Here is a 20,127-nt window from a genome sequence, read left to right as displayed (position 1 = left end):
TCAGGGAGATGCTCAAATACTGGACTGAATATGGTCTCAAAGACAGAAACGAAGGTTCGACAGCTGTCCACCTCCCGGCTTTGGGTTACACTGAGGCCACTCTCCCCCACTGATATTTTTACTGCTGACAAAAGTGCTCTTCAATCTCTCACACAACATTTTGCTCCAGGCTTGTTTATGGACCACACTCTCCAGGACAGTGGTTGCCTTCCTTTGCAGTCTTGGAAAGCACAAAACTTGCTCTACGTGTCCTTGGGCAGCTAAAGCAGTGCAGCTGGGAGCCTGTTTGATGTAGGCTTTCTCCACAGAGGTATGTGACTCTGAAGGGTGGCTCAGGTCCACAAACATGCCTGTTTTTTCTCACTGACTTGGGTGACTAAGCTCCAAGCATAAGCACCTCTGTAATGTACCTAGTGGTGCTGGGAGAGTGTGGCTGCCAGTGCCTACGTGGGATGTAAGTGCCTAAACACCTGCATGGATCTCAGCCCTTTGGCCTTCCCTAATAAGATGGTTAAGCTTCATGCCTGCCTACGCATGCAATGTGGTTGGTAAAATAAGAGTTCACAGTCACTGATACTTTCTGCAGCTAATCATTAACACTGCTTGCATGCATGTGCCCATGCCTTGGGAGAATCAAAGGACCAGTTTTGCATAAACATATTATCATCAGTAAGCTGCCAATTTGGTTAATATTTGGTGCATGCCTTTAAACATCCTCCAAGTTGCACCACTCCAAGCCAGCACACTCCTTTCAGTGCAGCGTATTGCACCACCATGTATGCACAGAAGATCTGAGTTTGAGATCAGGTTACACCTGGGGCTCAGTCTTTTCTCACTAACTTATTCTTATGTTTTCTTTCTTTAATCTTTTGATGAGAAGAGAATAATCGCAGGTTAGGAAGCTGCACGCTGTGAAATTCTTGTTCTAGTTAAATAACAAGTGGCCTTTAAAAGCTGAACAATCTGAATTCCTGTCTAGGCTTCCACAAGGAGCTGATTTCACCCACGGTGAGCACTGATCTTCAACCTGCAACAAACAGCAAAGCAGACAATGTGTTCATCACCTCTGTTATGTGCGTTTTGGTGATACCTCGGGACTCTGGGCCCAAATCTTTCGTTCCATTGAGCATGAAGAATGAGTGAAGTCAACTGTCCATGATCCAGGGTAACAAGGGATTTGAGTTTGCCAAATAACAGAAAAATGCAGAGAACAGGGTTAGAGCAGGAGAGTCTGCTGGGAAATTTGAGCTTTGTGTAACACAAAAGCGATTCTCAGATATGAGGTGACCTTGAAAGCCATTCATCTCATTTCACATGAGCTGATTAGCTCAAATGGCTTCTGCATGTAAGAATGAGCTTTGCCTTTGTGTGTCTAACCTGCACTTTGGATAAAGCAACAGGAAATATTAACTCTGTGCCCAAGACCTAGATGGGGAGTAGCAATAGACAATGGAAGAAGAAAAAGGGAATAGACATAGCAATAAACGCACAGATATTTCTCCATAGTAAACAACCATCTCAGCTCTTGTGCTGACTCCAGCAGATCAGGATAAGGACTGTCTTGCCATGGACAGGGAGCTGTGGACACTCAAATGGCTGATGTTCTGAGTAGGCACAATCTGTGCAGCAGAGATACTGAAAAAAAACCCAAGCTGAGCATTCCTAAGTAGCCACAATAAATGTGGGAGAAGTACTGTCTCTGAAGTGACAAAAACAGAATCAGAAAGGTGGGACGTGTCGGCCAAAGTAAGTGCATCAGTCTCTTGGGCCAGGCCACCTAAGTCAGTACAAACTTGTCTGAACCCAAGCCAAGAGATTGCTGTCTGGCAAACCTGATATATCAATAGAGACTCGCACAATCTCAGCCATGACCCAAAAAAGAGTGAAAAATATTTTCCGAATGGCTGCTTGTATTAAACAAGAGAGTTCCAATGACTTCCTGGCTTTGTCACACTAGCACTGGGAGTTTCATCTGCACAGAGACCGTAGAATCTTTTGAGCATCTGAAGCCTTCTCAATTCTTTTTCAATTCTCAGCTTTGCTCTTCAATAGTCTTATTAAGAAGCATGTGACAATACTTTTGCTGGGATATATAATTATATTCTGACAAGATTTCCATATAAAGGCATATTATTGATTAAACTTATAAAACAATTTTCTATAGAGTCATTTCTATATGTTATGCCAGACCTCAGATTTGTTTTGGATACCGCCTGCAGGAAACTTTGTTAATGAAATAGAAAATGGAATTTCATTGCACTATAGAAAAGATTCCTGAGAGTTTCATCCAGATCATATTGGATTTTTGAGAGATTTGGGCACTTAACATCTTTTTGTTCCTTATCAAGTTATAGTAGAAAGAAACAAATCAGCTTCCCAGAAATTGCCTGATGGTTTTAATACCTTCGACACCAGAGGAAATGTCAAGCAAATCAGTCACCACGCTATTAGATGCTCAGCTATTAGATGCTACACTCCACTTTGCAAGGATAAAGGGTCTGGGGATTGACAGGAATACAGCCATTTTCCACCCAGAGGTTTTTCTCACAAATGGTGCCTAGCTAATTCATAGAGTAATTTCTACCACTCCTTAACTTATGCAGTTTGTTGGGTGCCTGAATGCTTTCCTTCTTTGATTAAGAATGCAAACTTTGGGAGACGGAAACAATATTCCCTTTGTCTTTGTGCAGCACCACACACAAGAATAGGACTCGCTAGGTAATTAGAATAATGACTGTAATGGCTTAGCAAACAGAATGAACTCTTGACTGCAATCACAAAGGATTGCTCCCCTTAGCTATTAAGAGGGTGCTACAGAATCGAGGTCATTGTCTCTACAGGTGATCAGCAATTGAACAATTGTGCACCGCACATGATTTCCATCCCTGCGATAGCGAAACATGAAGTATATACTTTATAAATTTTGTTGGAACCACTACAAATCTCCCCTTCAAATGATTCAGATAAACAGAGATGCCTTGGTGTACCAGGAATATTGACTTTCCTCTGGCCAAGTAATAGGTGAGGTGATACCAAAGATCAGTTCAGGGCCTTTGATCTGTAATCCATTAAATACAGTTTATACCTCCTTGCTAGTGAGAATTATTGTTACAGAGCCAAATGAATAGTTTCTGTGATCTCTCTGATGACATTTGGTGATTCTCATGGGACCAGCAGTCTGAATCATTTTGCATGTCTAGAGAGTGGGGGAGAAGAGGGATGATTCTCTTTCAGACAGGGATAGCAGCATTCAAGAGTAAAGGCAGATATATTTTGAATTCCTTATCATGGCTTTTTCTTTAAAGTTAACACTTGATAGTGCCTGTTGTAATTATTATGACTTGAATATAAGGTGGGTGGAAAATTGGCTGGACTAACAGAGTAAAAAGGTGGTGGGCAGTGGTTCAGAGTCTAGCTGGAGGAGTTTGTCAGGTTTTGATTCAGAGAAATGGCCTGACAATGATACAAATTACCTCATCAATGAGGTCTGCAGTGGTAGGTGCTAGGTGAGGGGAAGTAGTCAATAAGCTTTAGAACAGAGCTATCATGCATAGGGACCTAGGGAGGCTGGAGAAGTGGTCCAGCTGGAACGCTATGAAGTTGAGCATGGGAAGTGCAAAGCTCTACCCCTGGAGGGGAATAATCCTGTGCACTCCAGCTAGCTAGGTGCAGCCATCTGAAAAGCAGCTCTCAGAGAAGGAATCACCAGCACCTCATGGCAGAAGTGGAGATCAGCAGCACCCTGGGCTGCAAGAGCAGGAACACATCCAGCCCTCTTCCCTTTTGTCCTTGTGCACAGTGTCAATTTACCAGCCCCACTGTCCATGAGCTGGTCTGCTGTACCCAAGCACATTACATGTTTGCACCATCCATTGGATGCTACTCTGTGTGACAACTGCCTTTTGGTTTCATCAGCTGTAGTCTCTGCTTGGGCTGGGAGCAGACTTCTTAACTGATCTAAGTGGGTAACGGGGAAAAAGCTGTGCAGCAGACTGCACTTGCTCAGCCTGCAGATTCCTTTTGCACGAGCTAAGTTTGGGCACAGAGCTCTTAAATAAGCTCTTAAACTTTCCATTCCCTTTTTGGGCTAAATAATCCCAGAGGCTGAGGCAAATAACTACCTGGCTCTTTTCATCAGTGGGGGATATTCAGCATCTTGTAGGCTCAGGTTCTTCAGACACACAGCTCTGGTGGAGAGCAGGCCTGGTTTTGGCTGACGTGGGAATTTGTGTCTGCTGCTCATGTGTGAGACAGGGAGAAACTCTCTATTCATATCCTACCAATGGGATGGTACAAAAATAGCTGACTAATGAGCACTTTGTAACAAAACTCAGTCAAGACTTTTGTTGTAGTCAAATTAGTCTTCATTTTAACAATTCCCTGTGCATATGCTTGTGATTGCAATGGTCATGAATGTGGTCACTGACTCCAAACACTGCCACCCATTTGCATACCCCAACATGGAGGCATTCAGTCACAAACCTGCGATCTGCTGAGGATCTGCGAATGGGAGTTAGCAAGTTCTCATGTGCAAATGCAGGGAGGTGGAAAGCATTCAAACCCACTTGGGTATGCTTGCATAAACCTTTTATGGCACACACTAACAGTTTGTGTGTAAGTGAAAGGAGGAAAAACTAGACTGGCCCCATGATTCAATAGCAACGGCATTTTGTAGAGTATAGGAGGACTTCAAAACTGACCTCAAGATGTGGGCGAGGAAGTCGTTCACTTCTGGATGCACATGGAAGCACAGATGCAGTTTGGCCAGTTTAAGCACTTAGCTTGTACCTAAGTGTAAGGTGCAGGGTTTCATCTCCTCAAATACACACTCTGGGTGCCTGTGCCTGACTAGCCATCTGGGTTCACAGAGGACAGCAATGAGCTCATTTGAAGGTGTGCCTGCCTGTTTACTGAGAGAGATGTGTGAAACAGGCCTAAGTTTGCCCACCAAGTTGGGTGGGCATGTCAGTCTGAGGGAGGGCAGGAAGGCAGAGAGATCTGGTCATGCTGGATAGATGGGCTGAAGCCAAGGTATGACATTCAACAAGGTCAAGTGTTGAGTGCTGCACTTGGGCCATAACCCCATGCAGTGTTACAGGCTTGGGTAAGAGTGGCTGGAGAGCTGCTCATCAGAGAACTTCCTGGGAGTGTTGATTGACAACCTGATAAATATGAGCCAGCACTGTGCTCAGGTGGCCAAGAAGGCTAATGGCATCCTGGCTTGTATCAGGAATAGTGTGGCCAGCAGGTCTAGAGATGTGTTTGTCCCTCTCGGCACCAGCGGGGTCACAACTCTAACAGTGTGTTCAGTTTTGGGGCCCTCACAACAAAAATGACATTGAAATGCTGCAGAGTGTCCAAAGCAGAGCAGCTATGCTGGTGAGGGACCTTGAACACAAGTCTTATGAAGAACAGCTGAGGGAAATGGGGTTGTTTAATCTTCAGAAGACAAGGCTGAGGGGAGACATAATTTCCCTCTTACCTCAAAGGAGGTTGGAGCAAGGTGGGGAATTGTCTCTCCTCACATGCAACAAGTGATAGGAAAGAGGAAACAGCTCCAGGTTGTACCAGAGGAGGTTCAGGTAGGATATTAGGAAAAATTTCTTCACAGAAAGGGTTATCTGTCATTGGAACAGGCTGCCCAGGAAAGTGTTGGAGTCACCGTCCCTAGATGTATTTAAGAGATGTGTGGATGTGGTGCTTAGGCTCATGGTTTATTGGTAGTGTTTTGGCAGTAGTGGTGGGATTGTGAGCTCTAGTTGAGCAGTTAGACTTGATGATCTCAAAGTTCTCTTACAACCTCAACAGTTCTATGGTACCCTAGTCCCTTTAGAGTCCTGTCATGTCAGCCCTTAGAGGATTCCATCAGGAGAGTTTGTGACTCATTACAGTGGTCTGCACTTAGGGGAAATGTTTCTTTGGCTGCCCTTGCTGGGGGTCTTCTTTCTCTGTTGGCTTTGGAGGACAGCTTCAGTTGGTGCCTGCAATATCAACACAAGCTAAGGGCCTGAAGGAGGCAGGCTGCTTCCCAGCCACTGCCAGTCCAAAGTAAAGTAGGCAGGAGAGCTTCACCAGCCATTCAGAATTGTAATTTCTATAAGGGATATGACTCAGCAAGAGAAGTTAAGAACCAGAAAAGATCAGAATTATATCAGGATTTATTGGAAAAGCACTTTGTGAACTGATGACCCAGTCCTTTAGAGCATTTGCCACACATGTAGCCTTCATTCAAGAGGTTAAGTGGTTTCTTCAACTGTGTGCATAGGACAGGGTTTGCTGGATTGGATCCCTTTTCATAGAAAGATTTGTTATGCTCAGCAGTTTGTTATGGCATCCTCTTGAGTACAAATCATACAGTGTATGTTGCAAAAGTAGTTTCTACTATAAAGCCTTGCTTTCACTGCATGCCAGCAATGTTGCCTTTTCAGATGAGATGTTCCAAGGTTGTTTGCAATCCAAAGGTTACTGCTGAAAAGTCAGAGTAAAAGACTTTTGGTTAGTTGTGAGCTGTGGCTGTCCTTGCATATGTAGGGAATTCACTAATTTTTAACTTCCTCCATGGTCCTCTGAATAAGGTATCACAGATCAGTGTGGTAAAGCCACGATACGGGATAGCATGAACCACCAGGATGAACTAATGGCTCAATCATTATGTTCCTGAAACCCTGCTACATTTATAAGCATCACTGTGAACCCAGGACCAAACCTGAAATGGCAGAAAAATTAGACATTTTTCAACTCTTTCCTGATAAGGATGCATATGAGACGCTGGTTTGTCTGACAGCATGAACTTCAAGAGGATGTTGCATACCAAATGTCTTTCAACACTGCATCCTTCTCATGGAAATCAGCAGTCTTTCTGAAAAGACTTTAAAATGGCTTAAATACTTTAAGCACCTAGAAGACTTAATAAGGATTTAAATTAGCTTTAATGCTTATATTGTACTACCTTAAAGATTTAAGGCAGCTTAAATGCTTATGTGCCTTAAGAAGTTAGGGTAACAGTCACTTTGTCTGCACAAAGCCCAAATAATCAGGATTCATTTGGTGAAACATTACAGGGAGGTCTTCAAATCACCTGTCTTCTGAGGCTACTAGAGATGTCTTCATTAAGTGCGACCTGGCAGCACCTGCTTACACTTTTGGCTGCCTACCTAAATATCCACCATTTTTGCCTGGCACCCAGCATCTTAGTATTTAAGGTCTATCCCTGCTGCAAGCCTGAGAAAAACTCTTATCTCCTCCTTGTTTCTGTGTGAAGCTGAAGCACCATCAGGCTGAGAGGGATTTATCCAACATAGCACAGGAAGCCTGATGCGACACAGAAACATGAATCTGGGTCTCCAACCCACCTCTGGGCACTGGGTCTACCTCTAGCCATGGCAGCTGGACTAGCTTCCTTACACTAGTTTCTTTCCTTTCAAAGCACAACTCTTACCTGAGTTGTGGGCACAGATGAAACTGCACTTAAAGGAGTTTGAAGTATTCTAGCTTGGGGCAACCCCACTTCTGTGACATCCATCTATTTCCTTGTGACCCAAACTTATTTCCACTTTAACCTCGGTCTCCCTCCTCTTTCTGCTTATATGTAGAAGCCATGAATGCATTTTTTGCAACCTGACTGTATCATCTTCTGAGAAGGCTTCTTCCCTTTCCTCAGCTCTCCTCAGGAGCTGTTCCTGCTGCTGAAGTTTGGGACTGCAGTCTGCACATGGACCTGGGCAACTGGCCCTGTCTGAGCAGGGGGCTTGGACTGCATGACCTTCAGAGGTCCTTTCCAACCACAATCATCCTGTGATACTGTGATATATCCCACATGACTCAACATCTGCTCCTCTGAGGATTTTGAAGTAATTACAGAGGAAGTTCATTTCTAGAGCCTAGTTTTACTAGTTGGCAGTGAAATTCCACAATATCTGTTGGATAATGATTGCAGTCAGCCTGGAGAGAAGAGCAAACATCATGAGATGGGAATGTGATGGGTCTTGGAGGCACAGCTCTGGGAGTAATCACTGGCAGTCATCCCTGTTCACATGTACTTATTTGGAGTTATAAAGTCATTTCTTCCCCTCCTCTGACAAGTTCTCTCACTTGCTCTTCTCAGAAGTATCTTTTATATAAAACAATAAGTGCAGCTCCACAGAGTGGGACCAGCTCTCAGCCCTGGTGAAGTGGACAAATACCCACGGGGGTTGACTGTCCTGAAGCAGGGAGAAGGGAAGGGGCTAGCTGAAAGCCCTGTGACCCTGCTCTTCATTTTGCCTGTGCCAGAGCCCTAGAAACCAGAGGTACCACTACTGTTGTTGCTGAAGGAGAGGTTAGGGGGTAGCAATGAGCAGGGGCACAGTCTCTTCCGGCAACAGGACTTGTTCTGCTCATCCTTCTTGTCCTATGGGCAGATGGATCACCTCAGCTTTCCATCCAGACTCCTTCTTATTGTTTGGTTTTTTTTTTTTTTGTTTGGTTTGAATTTTTTATTATTATTATTATTTCCTCTTGCTGTGACATGATCTACTGCATTCAGCCTTGATCTGGCCTTTGTCTCTGGCCCTTGGGGTAGCAGTGTTCAATTTTCCATGTAGTGCTACCTGTGTACCTATGTACCTACCCTGGTACTGCCTCAGATCAAAATTACAGGGCCAAATTCAGCTGCAATGTATGAGCACTTTGCTCCCCACATTGTTCCTCTGGAGCATTTCTCCCTGAGGCCAGCAGAGCTGTATCAGTCCAGTCAGGGACATGTGCAATGCACTGAAGTTTATTCATTAGAAGTTTGCTCTTCATCCTTTCTGTTTCAGAGGCAGAGGGTCAGGGAAACGCTTGGGTCTGCACAACTGATTTGCCATTGCCTGGCTGGCTGCTGAAACAGCACATCACAGAAAGCTTCCCATGGGGTTAGCCATTCATTCAGCATGCCAGGAACTCTCCCAGCTTTTAGGATGGGGAAGGCATCCTTACAGGAAACGACTTTCATAAAGCACAGAACAGCAAGGATGTGACTTGCTTTTTGTGGACGTCCCAAGCAAGTGTTTGTCAATTTTGCTAGAGACAGAGCAAACCAATTCACTGCATTTGTGCTAAATTTGTTTTGCGAATGTTTTGAAGTAGAATCATAGAATCATTCAGAGTTGGAAGGGACCACAAGGATCATCTAGTTCCAATCCCCCTGCCATGGGCAGGGACACCTCACACTAGATCAGCCTGGCCTTAAACACCTCCAGGGATGGGGCTTCAACCACCTCCCTGGACAACCCATTCCAGGCTCTCACCACTAGTCCTGTCACTCCCTGATATCCTAAAAAGTCCCTCCCCAGCTTTCTTGTAGGCCCCCTTCAGATACTGGAAGGCCACAAGAAGGTCACCTCAGAGCCTTCTCTTCTCCAGACTGAACAGCCCCAACTCTTTCAGTCTGTCCTCATAGGAGGTGCTCCAGCCCTCTGATCATCCTGGTGACCCTTCTCTGGACAAGTTCCAACATGTCCATATCCCTCTTGTAATACAAAGAAACGGCCACCTTCTGGCTTTTCTCCAGTTCCTGGGACACATCCCATTCCCCAAGCAGGCCACGAAAGGAGGGTTACATGGAAAGCATCAGCACCATGAATAGCCACAGCACAAATTGCTCCTATAGGTCTTCTGTGACTTATGACCCCTTCGTGCCAAATGGCACTGGGAGGTGCTTTTCTTCTGAGAGGTTTTGATTGTAAGACAACCGTTTGGGTATGTATGGGGCATTTACAAAGTTTCTGTATTTAATGTTATAGTTAATATGCAACAATGGTCATGAACTATAATAATTGTTATTAAGATGTCTTCATATTTTCTGTTAGCACTTCTGCTACTGACTAACTTTTCATACATATATTTTAAGCAAGCAGCTTTGGAGGAGAAACAAAATGGTGAGCACAGATGTTTATCCTAATGGCTTTATTCTCTGTGTTTTAACATGCAAGATAGACATCCACTGTGTGGGCTGAGTAACAGGTTATATACTTTCAAATAAATATATACACATGAAAGAGGAATGTGGAAACTCTTCTGGGGTTTATTTAACATGGTACAGAGCTATGAGGTTGCTATCCACCCAGAAAAACTAGAGAAACTGGCTCTGATCCTTTAGAAAAGAGCAGATGAAGGGGGCTTTGAGTGTTTTAGAAAATAATGACAAGAAGTGAGTGCTCTAAATAACACCTTCAAATGTTGCTGTTAAACTGCACAAGTTGAGATTCAGTTTCATTTTGAATAGTGCCTTTTATGCAAATCACATCTCTGTATGCTTCAAGGCTCTAATTAAAGTGTTCTGACCAAGAGAAAAGGGAAAATCAGAGATATGAGCAAGTGTGAGTTTAGATAAGGTTTGAGTAAGATGGGAGAGGCAGTGAAGCAGAGAGCTAATGTAATCTCCCAGTAGGGGTCAAGAATTTAAGCTCAGTGTATGCAGGATGGGTGGGCCCAAAAGGAATGCCAGATGATTTAAAATAGCAGAAGGAGCTAATGTACAGCATGAGCTGCCATAAGGGAGAACACGAGCAGCTGGTAGAACAAGATTTTTTAACCATCTTTGTTCAAATGAGTTACAAAAGGCAAGGAAAAATACTCTGAGGCAAACACAGGGGGAATAGATTTGTGCAGACTTCTTAACTCGGTCGTTAGATGGGCTGTCTTCTGGAGCATGTTACCGTGTGATTAGTTCTTGAATTAATTAGGAAAATAACAAGTGGCCCATCCTCCCTGTGGTCAGTGCTCTGAACCTCATTAGCACCAGTGCACAGCCCATTAGAAGAGGACTTGCGACATCAAAACCTCCAAAGGCTTGCTGGTGAGCAGAATGAGATCTGAGAGCCTCTAGTGAGCGCAGAAGCTCTGAGCATCCCAGGAGATAAACACTTATGCTTGCCAGGATTGGACAGTGTGGTGTACAGGAAGGACTGCACAGATCATCTAGGACAACTGAGAATACCATCAAAATTTTGCAAGCTTGCTTTTTCTATCATCCTGTAGAGCATTGGTGTGGCTTTGAACTGCTTGGTGCTCATAGTCTTGGGATGTGTTGTTTCCCAAGGGCCAACAAGAGAGAACTTGCAAAATGCTGATAGGCAGGCAAAAAAATGCAAGTTGTAACATTTGGCTTTGCAGCTTATTTTCTTATGAAGGTGGTTTGGGGTTATATTTTCCCCCTGAATTTTCACACATAACTACATTAGTATAATGTGAGTCATGTCTGTGTATTTACAAAGAAACAGATCCCCAAGGAGTTTACAGATTTGTCATCCCAGCTCTGAATTTCTCAGAAGGATCCTTCCAGACCATAATGAGATATTGTGCCTGCTCATGGAAACAAAACTTGTCCTTGGAAGCCTGTCCAGCTTTTCCAAAGTGGTGAATAAGAGTCATGTGTATGTAACCTCTATGCCAGGACTTAATGGGCAGTAGTGCGGACTGGCTTCAAGCGTAAGGGCATCACTACAAGTGCTCTAGCTTGAGCTCAGAACCAGCAGCCTGGGACAAACAGGCTAAATTGTTGGATGGGTGTCATTCTCTAAACAGTCTCAAAGAAGAGTCAGACAAGTACCAAGAAATGCACTCATTAAAGGGGAAAAATGAGAATTGAATGAGGTGGGTAAACAGCATAATAATAGCAAATGCCTATATTGTGCCACCCTGACTTTCTCATGGTTTGGAATATATCTGCTTGGCAGCTTTCCTGCTCCTGTGTAACCTCCATTGGTGGTTGCAGAGTTAGTCTTGCAGGATAGCAAGGACACAGCCATGTGTCTGTGCTCTGCTCTGTGCCCCTCGCTGCTGGCTGCTCCTGCAAAAAAAAAAGGCTACAGTATCTTCCCTTTGCAGCTAAGATGCTGAGTTTTGAGTTTAGGCTGGGGGAGCCACTCATCCCAGGTTCTCCTCAAAGGTCTGGTTGGCCCATGCTTGCACACATTATTGCAATTTTTCTGCATGTAATGGTATTTAAGTAGAACATGCAGACTGTACGTGTTGCAGTTTTGGCCACTGGGCTTCTGATTTCACTTGGTAGCAACAGATCTCCCCTACATTTGGACCTTTTGGCCTGTGGGGATCCCTGTGGCCTCAGGGTGAAGCGTGGGGGATTGCTTTCAGTGGAGTGTCATCCATCACATTTGCATGTATCCTCACTGGCTAAAGAGAAGCTTTTTTAAAATGGGAATTTTTGGTCTTCTTGTAGCATGTGCACCACATCTCCACCTGACTGCAGACAGTCTCAAGTTGTGCCAGGGGAGGTATAGGCTGGATATTAGGAGGAAGTTCTTCACAGAGAGAGTGATTGCACATTGGAATGGGCTGCCCAGGGAGGTGGTGGAGTCACCATCCCTGGAGATGTTCAAGAGGAGAGTGGATGAGGCACTTAGTGCCATGGTCTAGTTGATTGCTTAGGCCTGAGTGATCAGTTGGACTGGATGATCTTGGAGGTCTCTTCCAACCTGGTTGATTCTACGATTGTCTAAGGACATAGGTCCCAGACCAGTAGTTAAATCACTTGAGTTATTACTTCCAGAAATGTCTAATCCTAGAAGAAAGCAAAGTGATCCCAGAATCAGGTATAGTTGGAGTAGACTTTCTATGGCATTCTCCACTAATCTTAGGCAATTACTGATTGGACCAGACTTCAAAGTAAGATGGCTCATAGACCTTTTTTTTTTTTTTTTCCCCTTAATGTAACTGCTGGGCCTATTAGTCATGTAAATGCCAACCATTCCTGGAATACGGATGAATTATCACTTCCAACATTACCTGATGAAAATAATTCCCATGAAACATTTCTGTTAGTGTCATCAGAGAAACAAGCAGTGACAAACCTACAGACATGGCCCTGTATGCAGGCAGAATGAAAAAAGAAAAACCTGCTCAGTAATGACAATTGAGGTGCATGTTGTTCTGAAAAAGGAGCGTTTCTTTTTGGGGATGTTTTCACCCTTTGTCTTTCATTTTTGTCTGATGTCACTTTGCTCTTGGGTTAAATAAAAGGGAATAATATGTTCAGCAGAAATTCTTTGTGTGACTTGTTTTATAATATCTCAAGTGATTCTGTCAGGTTCCTTCATATTTACCATCACGTTCACCTGAGCCTTTTCATCTTTCAGCCTATTATGCTCTTAAATCTTTTTATTACTCTTTCTATGCTCCTGCTGAGTACTTTGACCTCATCTCTGAAGTGCCTCACAGATTTTTCTAGTTTCAATCAACGTGGGCAAATTGATGTCTTCAGCATATTTCCTCTTCTCTTCTGCTCCTGCTGCTCTGCCCACCAGGACACCTGTAGACATGTGCTGCCTTTGCTGTGTTGCAAGTGAGCTCTTGCTTTTTGCTCTTGTCAGCAGTTTTTATCCATGGTTGAATTTTAGCCACGTGCCTGTTCAGTTTTCTGGGGATTATTTTTTAAGTGCTACTGAGAATGTAAGTCTGGTTTTGAATTGGTTCTGCTGTTTACTGCAGATGAGCTAACAGATGATACAAGAGGCACAGCCTATCCTTACAGAGGCCATGCTGGTCTGCTGCTGTCCTGCTATATTCACCAGGATGTTTTAAAGTAGCATTTCAGTTATCAGTCCAGCCAGTGCTTCCTGTTTCTGATTCAAGACTTCCTGGTTCACAGCTTTTATTTTCAAGACTGGTACAATCAGTGTGTGTTGAAGAGTCTTAGCAGTCCAGAGAAAAATATCCCAAATTCCTTCAGGATTTAGGGGGGGATGTTTTTACTGGCAACTCAATCTCATATCAGTTCCAGTCCTTGGTTGTCCAGGAAGGAGGAAAGAGGAGTAATGAACCTCCAAAGCATTTGGGCTTTCAGCTTGGGAAACAGTATCTGACGTCCTGTCTCAAAGGACATCCCCAGAAGGCTCAGGATCATGATGGAGAGTGCTTCTAGAGGGAGAAGTGGCTGCCCAGAGGGCTTCTGTAGAAGCAGCACTTCCTGGTGGAGCATCTGGATCTACCTAAGAACAACAAGAATGTTGGCCAACACAGGTTCACAGTTTCACAGAATGGTTTGGGTTGGAAGAGACCTCAGAGATCACCCAGTTCCAACCCCCAACACAGAGATGAGAACTGACAAGTGTCACCAGCCTTTGTTGGAAAGTTGAGCCACATTGGCTTCAACTAATGTATGTCCTCTGCCATGGCCAATGGCAAAATCTTACCAAATCCTCTTGTATTGCTTTTTTGAGACTACCAGGTTTATCTGTTTTTCATGAAGAATTTACATATATTGAACTGGGCAGAGGGTATAAGTGCAATGGTGGGAAGCTCATGGTTGGAAAAAACCCTGCATCATGGTTTCTCAGTAGGTACATGCAAAGGATATAGCTTCAGAAGGGAAGGGACTCTTCTAGTGTGTTTGTGGTTATGTACCAAGCTGCACAAGCAAAAACATCTATGTGATAGATGGGATTTACCAACCAGAGACTCTCATGCAGGATATTTTGTCCTATGAAACACTTTAGGACAGGACACATTCCCACAGAACACAGCAGAAGCCATCCAAGGACGTTTCAGCTCTAGCTTTATCATTTCTGTTAATATAAAAGTAGGATCAAAGCCGCACAGCATTGCCCTCATGCTGGGGTAGTGGAGGATTTAACCCTTTTCTGTAAGCTCTTGTTAAAACCTGGTCCCATGTATACCTCCTGGTTACACGGTGGTTGTAGCATAGGATTGTGTTTTTCTCATGTGCCTCTGTCTTGTGGACAAGACTGGTACAATTAATGCCAACTCCCCCTTGCTCTAATATTCAAAGATGTTGGCTTTACCACATCTCAATGAATAACTAAGCTGTTCCATCAATCCAGTAGCATGGGGAGTGAGAACAATGTATCACCAGATAATTTAATGTCTTGTCTTTAAACAAGAAACAAAGTAATTCTCCACAGAGGCTGCTTAAACCAAGTGCTCTTGCTCATCTGACATGTTTTCAGGGCTGTGTCTGGTATTCTGTGGCAAGTAATTGGGTGAGGATTTTGCTGGATGCAAACAATAAAAAAACCTCTTGTTTATTTTTCTGTTCTGGGTTACTTACCCCAGATATGACTTTTCCAGTCCTGGTGAGAGCCTTAGAGACCATGGGCAGCCCTGTTCAGCTCTGCCCTGGGTCAGCACAAAGAAGAAACATGCTGGTGGCTTTGCATAGCCAGGGGTGTGTGTCTTGAGAAGAGACATCCCCCATGTCTTTACTCTAGGGAAAAAGGTGCTGTAGGCCATAAAAAAGCATCCCCTGGCCTGGCTTCACCTGACAGATCCTCCACTGGGCAATGCCAAATTGCTCAAGAACAGCCTCCAGGGCCAGATGTAAGATGCTGGATTTTGAGAATGAACTACATGCAAAACTCAAAACTCTTCTTCAATTGGCCATATATGTGATGACCTACATGATACCAAGCATTTTGTTTTGTTTTATATATTTATTTTATTTTATTTCATTTTATTTCATTTTATTTTATTATTTTATTATTTTATTTCATTTCATTTCATTTTATTTAATTTTATTTCATTTCATTTCATTTCATTTCATTTCATTTCATTTCACGTTGTGCAACAAAACTGGCCAAACCAATAGCTAAAATAATTAACCTCAAGGATGTAAACAGAATACAGAAGAAAGAAAACAGCTAACTTTGTGCCTCCTTGATCTACTATAATTCCTTGCACAGCTCAGCAAGTAAATACAGATGTACTGGTTTTGGGTTGGATATTTGTGAATGAACAGCACAGCAGAAAAAAAAAAAAGCCATAGAAGGGTTAAATAGTGAGGTAACAAAAATTGCTAATTATGCTTTACTTCCAGATGAGTGAAGGTTGTAAGGAATTATGCAGAGACTTAACAACTCATAGTCACCAAGCAGATATGTGAAGTCCCCAGATGCCAAATGCAGCCTGATGTGTGCTGAGAGGAATACCACAAATACACAGGCATACCTCACACAGGTTTTGACATGAACCAAAACCAGTCTGAAAGTAAAAGCAAAGAGACTTTCCTATTTTATTTCCATGCTGCCTCAAAGTTTCCCATCAGCCATACACCTGCCTCCTGCAAACCATTCCTGAAGATGTCTATAGATTAATGTAATACTTTTAAAAGGTGCCAGAGAACAGCTTACTTCTACTGCTCTCCTTTGTGGTCCTGGGTCTGACTTTACTTGCTTTTATACCTTGAGCTTGGTGAGTTTGCTCTGCAAAACCTTACCGCATACAGTCCTGCTCCATTGGCCATGACTCCTGGTCAGCATGGTGGTATAAATAAAGGTGTATGAAACTGAAGCACAACTACTTCTACTGCTACTAGGGCCATGAGGAAAATCAGAGGGCTGGAGCACCTCTCCTATGAGCACAGACTGAAAGAGTTGGGGCTGTTCAGTCTGGAGAAGAGAAGGCTCCGAGGTGACCTTCTTGTGGCCTTCCAGTATCTGAAGGGGGCCTACAAGAAAGCTGGGGAGGGACTTTTTAGGATATCAGGTAGTGATAGGATTAGGGGGAATGGAATAAAGCTGGAAGTGGAGAGATTCAGACTGGATGTGAGGAAGAAGTTCTTCCCCATGAGAGTGGTGAGAGCCTGGAATGGGTTGTCCAGGGAGGTGGTTGAGGCTCCATCCCTGGAGGTGTTTAGGGCCAGACTGGATGAGGCTCTGGCCAGCCTGATGTAGTGTGAGGTGTCCCTGCCCATGGCAGGGGGGTTGGAACTAGATGATCCTTGTGGTCCCTTCCAACCCTGACTGATTCTATGATTCTATTCTATGATTCTACTTGAAAAGGGATTTGGGGATCAAAAAAAATATATATATAATGTGGAGTTAACTGTCCAATTTGGGTGACTATGCCACAAGAAATCCTTGAGATAGATGGTACTCAACAAGGATGGGAAGCTTAAAAGGGGGAATTCCTCTAGATGATCCTGTTCTGGCAGGGGGTTGGACTAGATAATCTTTCAAGGTCCCTTCCAACCCCTAGCATTCTATGATTCTGTGATTCTGTGATGATTCTGTGAACTCAATATCTTTTCTTTCTTAAACAGTAACTTTTAATCTCATTTTTCCAATAACACAAACCAGTTGTGAAGGGAAAGATAAAGGAACGTCACCTGAAATATGACTCCCTGATGGTTCTTTTAAAAATTCCTTGCATTTGCCTTTGAAATATTTGTCTCTGATTACACTCAGAAATTGGACAGGCAGGTAGAGGAATCCCTGTTCTACATCAGCTGACAATTCCTCTTATTCCCAGAAAAACTTGTTTGGCTGCTTTCACCAGTTAGACCGGATACTTTATGATCTCCCTAAATTCCAAAATTTTGAGCTGTCTTCCAGCTATTGGGGCCTGACACACAGCAACATTCCCAGGGAAATCCTGGCTTCAGAGCAGAGCCGCATCTGGAACAGTCAGGAGACCAGCAGCCACGGCTGGGTATTTGCTCCTGAGCTCTCATCTCTTTCCAACCTCTTTGCAGCCTTATAAGCAGAGGGGTGAAAACCCTTCCCTGGGATGCTGGCTTCACCAGGCGACTGACAGGCATCATCTGGAGCACGGCTGCGGTCCCAGGCTGAAGATCGCATGTGACCCCCAGCAGCCTCGGCATCTCCCGCCAGCTGCCTCCATAGGCAGAAGTCAGAATGTTAATAAACACCCAAATGAAAGGAAGCTGTTGGGTTGTAATTAACATATGCCATTAGTATCTGTCGCTTTGGCCAGCCACATCAGACAGCCTGAACCCGTACATACAAATGAGTGTCTGCCTGAACTGCGGGGAGGGGAGGGAGAGATGATTTCATTGTGAGCGTCTGGTGCTGTCAGCAGCTTTAAATCACACGGGTACTTACTAACAAAAACAGAAACCACCATTGTGTCCTGGAACAATAATAAGGCTTTAAAAACCCTGTTTTATTCAATAAACAGTTCTAAATGTTTGCTCACCCTCTGCTTTCCACCAGAGCTGCTTAATTTAAACGATGTTCCAAGAGGAAAAAAAATAAAGATCTGGCCCACCAAAAGTATTTTCAGTGTGGTTCAACTGCACCTACAGCCCTTTCATAGCTCTTCCATTGCTGCTACCAGTAGGACAGGTGATGGTGACAGTCCTTTGGAAATCACATCAACCCATTTCCAAAGGATGCCACCAAGGATTTCTGGAAGGTTGATAACAAGTACAGAGCCACTCACATTGGCCAGGATTGGTTTGATGAATCAGAAATAGTATTATTCTGTTTTCAGCGCCAGCTGTTACCTTTGTAGGGCTGTGAACTGTCTACCTCACCCAATCCTCTATCTAGTTGAGCTGGAAGATTAAAATGAACAGACAAGCTCGGTCCCGTTGGCACTGACAGAGACCTCCCTGTTAATTGCTGTTGCTCTCTCCTCACACCAAAGAGATGTGTCAGGAGCTGAAGGCTTAGCAGGTTTTATCCTCTCTAAAAATAAAGCCTCTATGGATTTGAAAAATAATGATAATTTGTAACCCTCAAATATATTGCTGGAAGTTAATTGTAATTCTTTTTTTTTTTTTACAGTCATCTTAGTCCTCCTCTAAGTTTTCAAATGTTTATTTACATAAGTGATTAGTTCAAGTATCAATGCTACCAAAACCAGCAGATCTAGGACTGCAAACATGATTCTGCTGAATTGCTAAACTACAGCAAAACCCAACAAAGTCAGAAGTGCCTGGGCTGTGCTCCAAGACACAGGATTTATATGATCACATTCTGCATCTTGGTTCAGTCTGACAGAGTATTTTCCTGCTTTCTGTATTAAAAGAGCTTCAAAGGTCTCTGCAGGAGTTTCTTTTTGGAGGCATTCGAGATGGCAGATGATAATTAGATATTTCTATACTGCAGAAATTATTTTCTTTGCATTTCCCAGTTCTCAAACAGAGCTGTGATCAGCAACGCGTTTGATTCAGCCTCTCATCTGCCTGCTTTCAAAACCCCACAATTCTCCTGTTTATTGACATTTAAAAATAAAATTTCTTACTGCCTCTGAAAAAATCCTGCTCCTTGCTTCCAGCTTTCTGCAGCAAAGCTGCTGCTGTCTCCAGCGAAATTTGTGTCCAAGGAGGCACTGCAGAAAACCTGTAGGATTTGTCCTCGGTCAGCAGGTCCAGATGGATTCAGCCCAGCTAGTACTCCCTGGAATCACTTGGGAAAAGTCGTGAGACCATCCCCTTTTCATCTGGTCCAGCTCCAGGAGAAAAGCCAAAGGCCAGCTGGATGAGAGAGCTGGCAAAGGAGATGTTTGATTTGATAGTTTTCCCAAACTTCATAATGTAATCCTTAGAGGTGGTTGTGGCAATGCACCCTCCCCTGTGCACAGAGATGGACCAGCCAGCTTGGATGTACTCAGTGTCACTGGATGCACAGCAGGGCTGCGAAGTAGGAGGCCTGGTTTTCCAGACCTTACACCTTCCATTTCAGCCCTGATGTAAATTCCCCCATTTTCATGCTTGACATCATGGTGTGGTCAGGAAGCTAGTTCAGTCACCCTGCATCACTGAGACCATGCTGTGGTTGTCCTGACCACCCTTCATCTTGCTTTCACCAGTCAGTGCCGTCTACTGGAAAGAAGACCCCAGGCTGCCACCCTGGTTTCTCCAAACACCTATCACCAGCTCCTGGCCCTCCCTGGGGCTAGAGAGGACTGAGAGGGAGGACTACACCCCAGCAAAGAAGGATCAGAGGGCTGCAGCCTGTATGACCAGGCTTACTTTGGTGCCACTGCTCTACACTGCAAGATGGCACTGGAAGGATGTCTTCAGAGAGGGACCTCAATATGCTGTCAATTTTTTGGATAGAGAAATATCCCCATAATGCCATGTCATGAAGCTGCTGCTTCTTGCCAAAAGACTGCAACAATATTTATTCAGCCTTCAAGATAAAGGAAAAGAAGTGCTGGATTGGGCACTAACAGCTAGAGCCCAGCACTTCTGAAGTGGTCAGCTAGTCTGGGAATAGATTTCAGAAATCTTATTTAACATCAAGAAAAAGGGAATAGACTGGTGCTGTGTTTTCCCCTGCATGAAGTCTCACCTCCAGTAACAGGATTCCCAAGGAGGAAATTCATGTGTTTTAAATTAAATTTCCAGATCAAGACCTAAATATGAGGGAGCTTTATGGA

This window comes from Indicator indicator, chromosome 1 (assembly GCF_027791375.1).
Source record: "Indicator indicator isolate 239-I01 chromosome 1, UM_Iind_1.1, whole genome shotgun sequence".
Classification (NCBI taxonomy): domain Eukaryota; kingdom Metazoa; phylum Chordata; class Aves; order Piciformes; family Indicatoridae; genus Indicator; species Indicator indicator.
The sequence above is the reverse complement of the archived record's forward strand: the minus strand, read 5'-3'. Positions refer to the sequence as shown.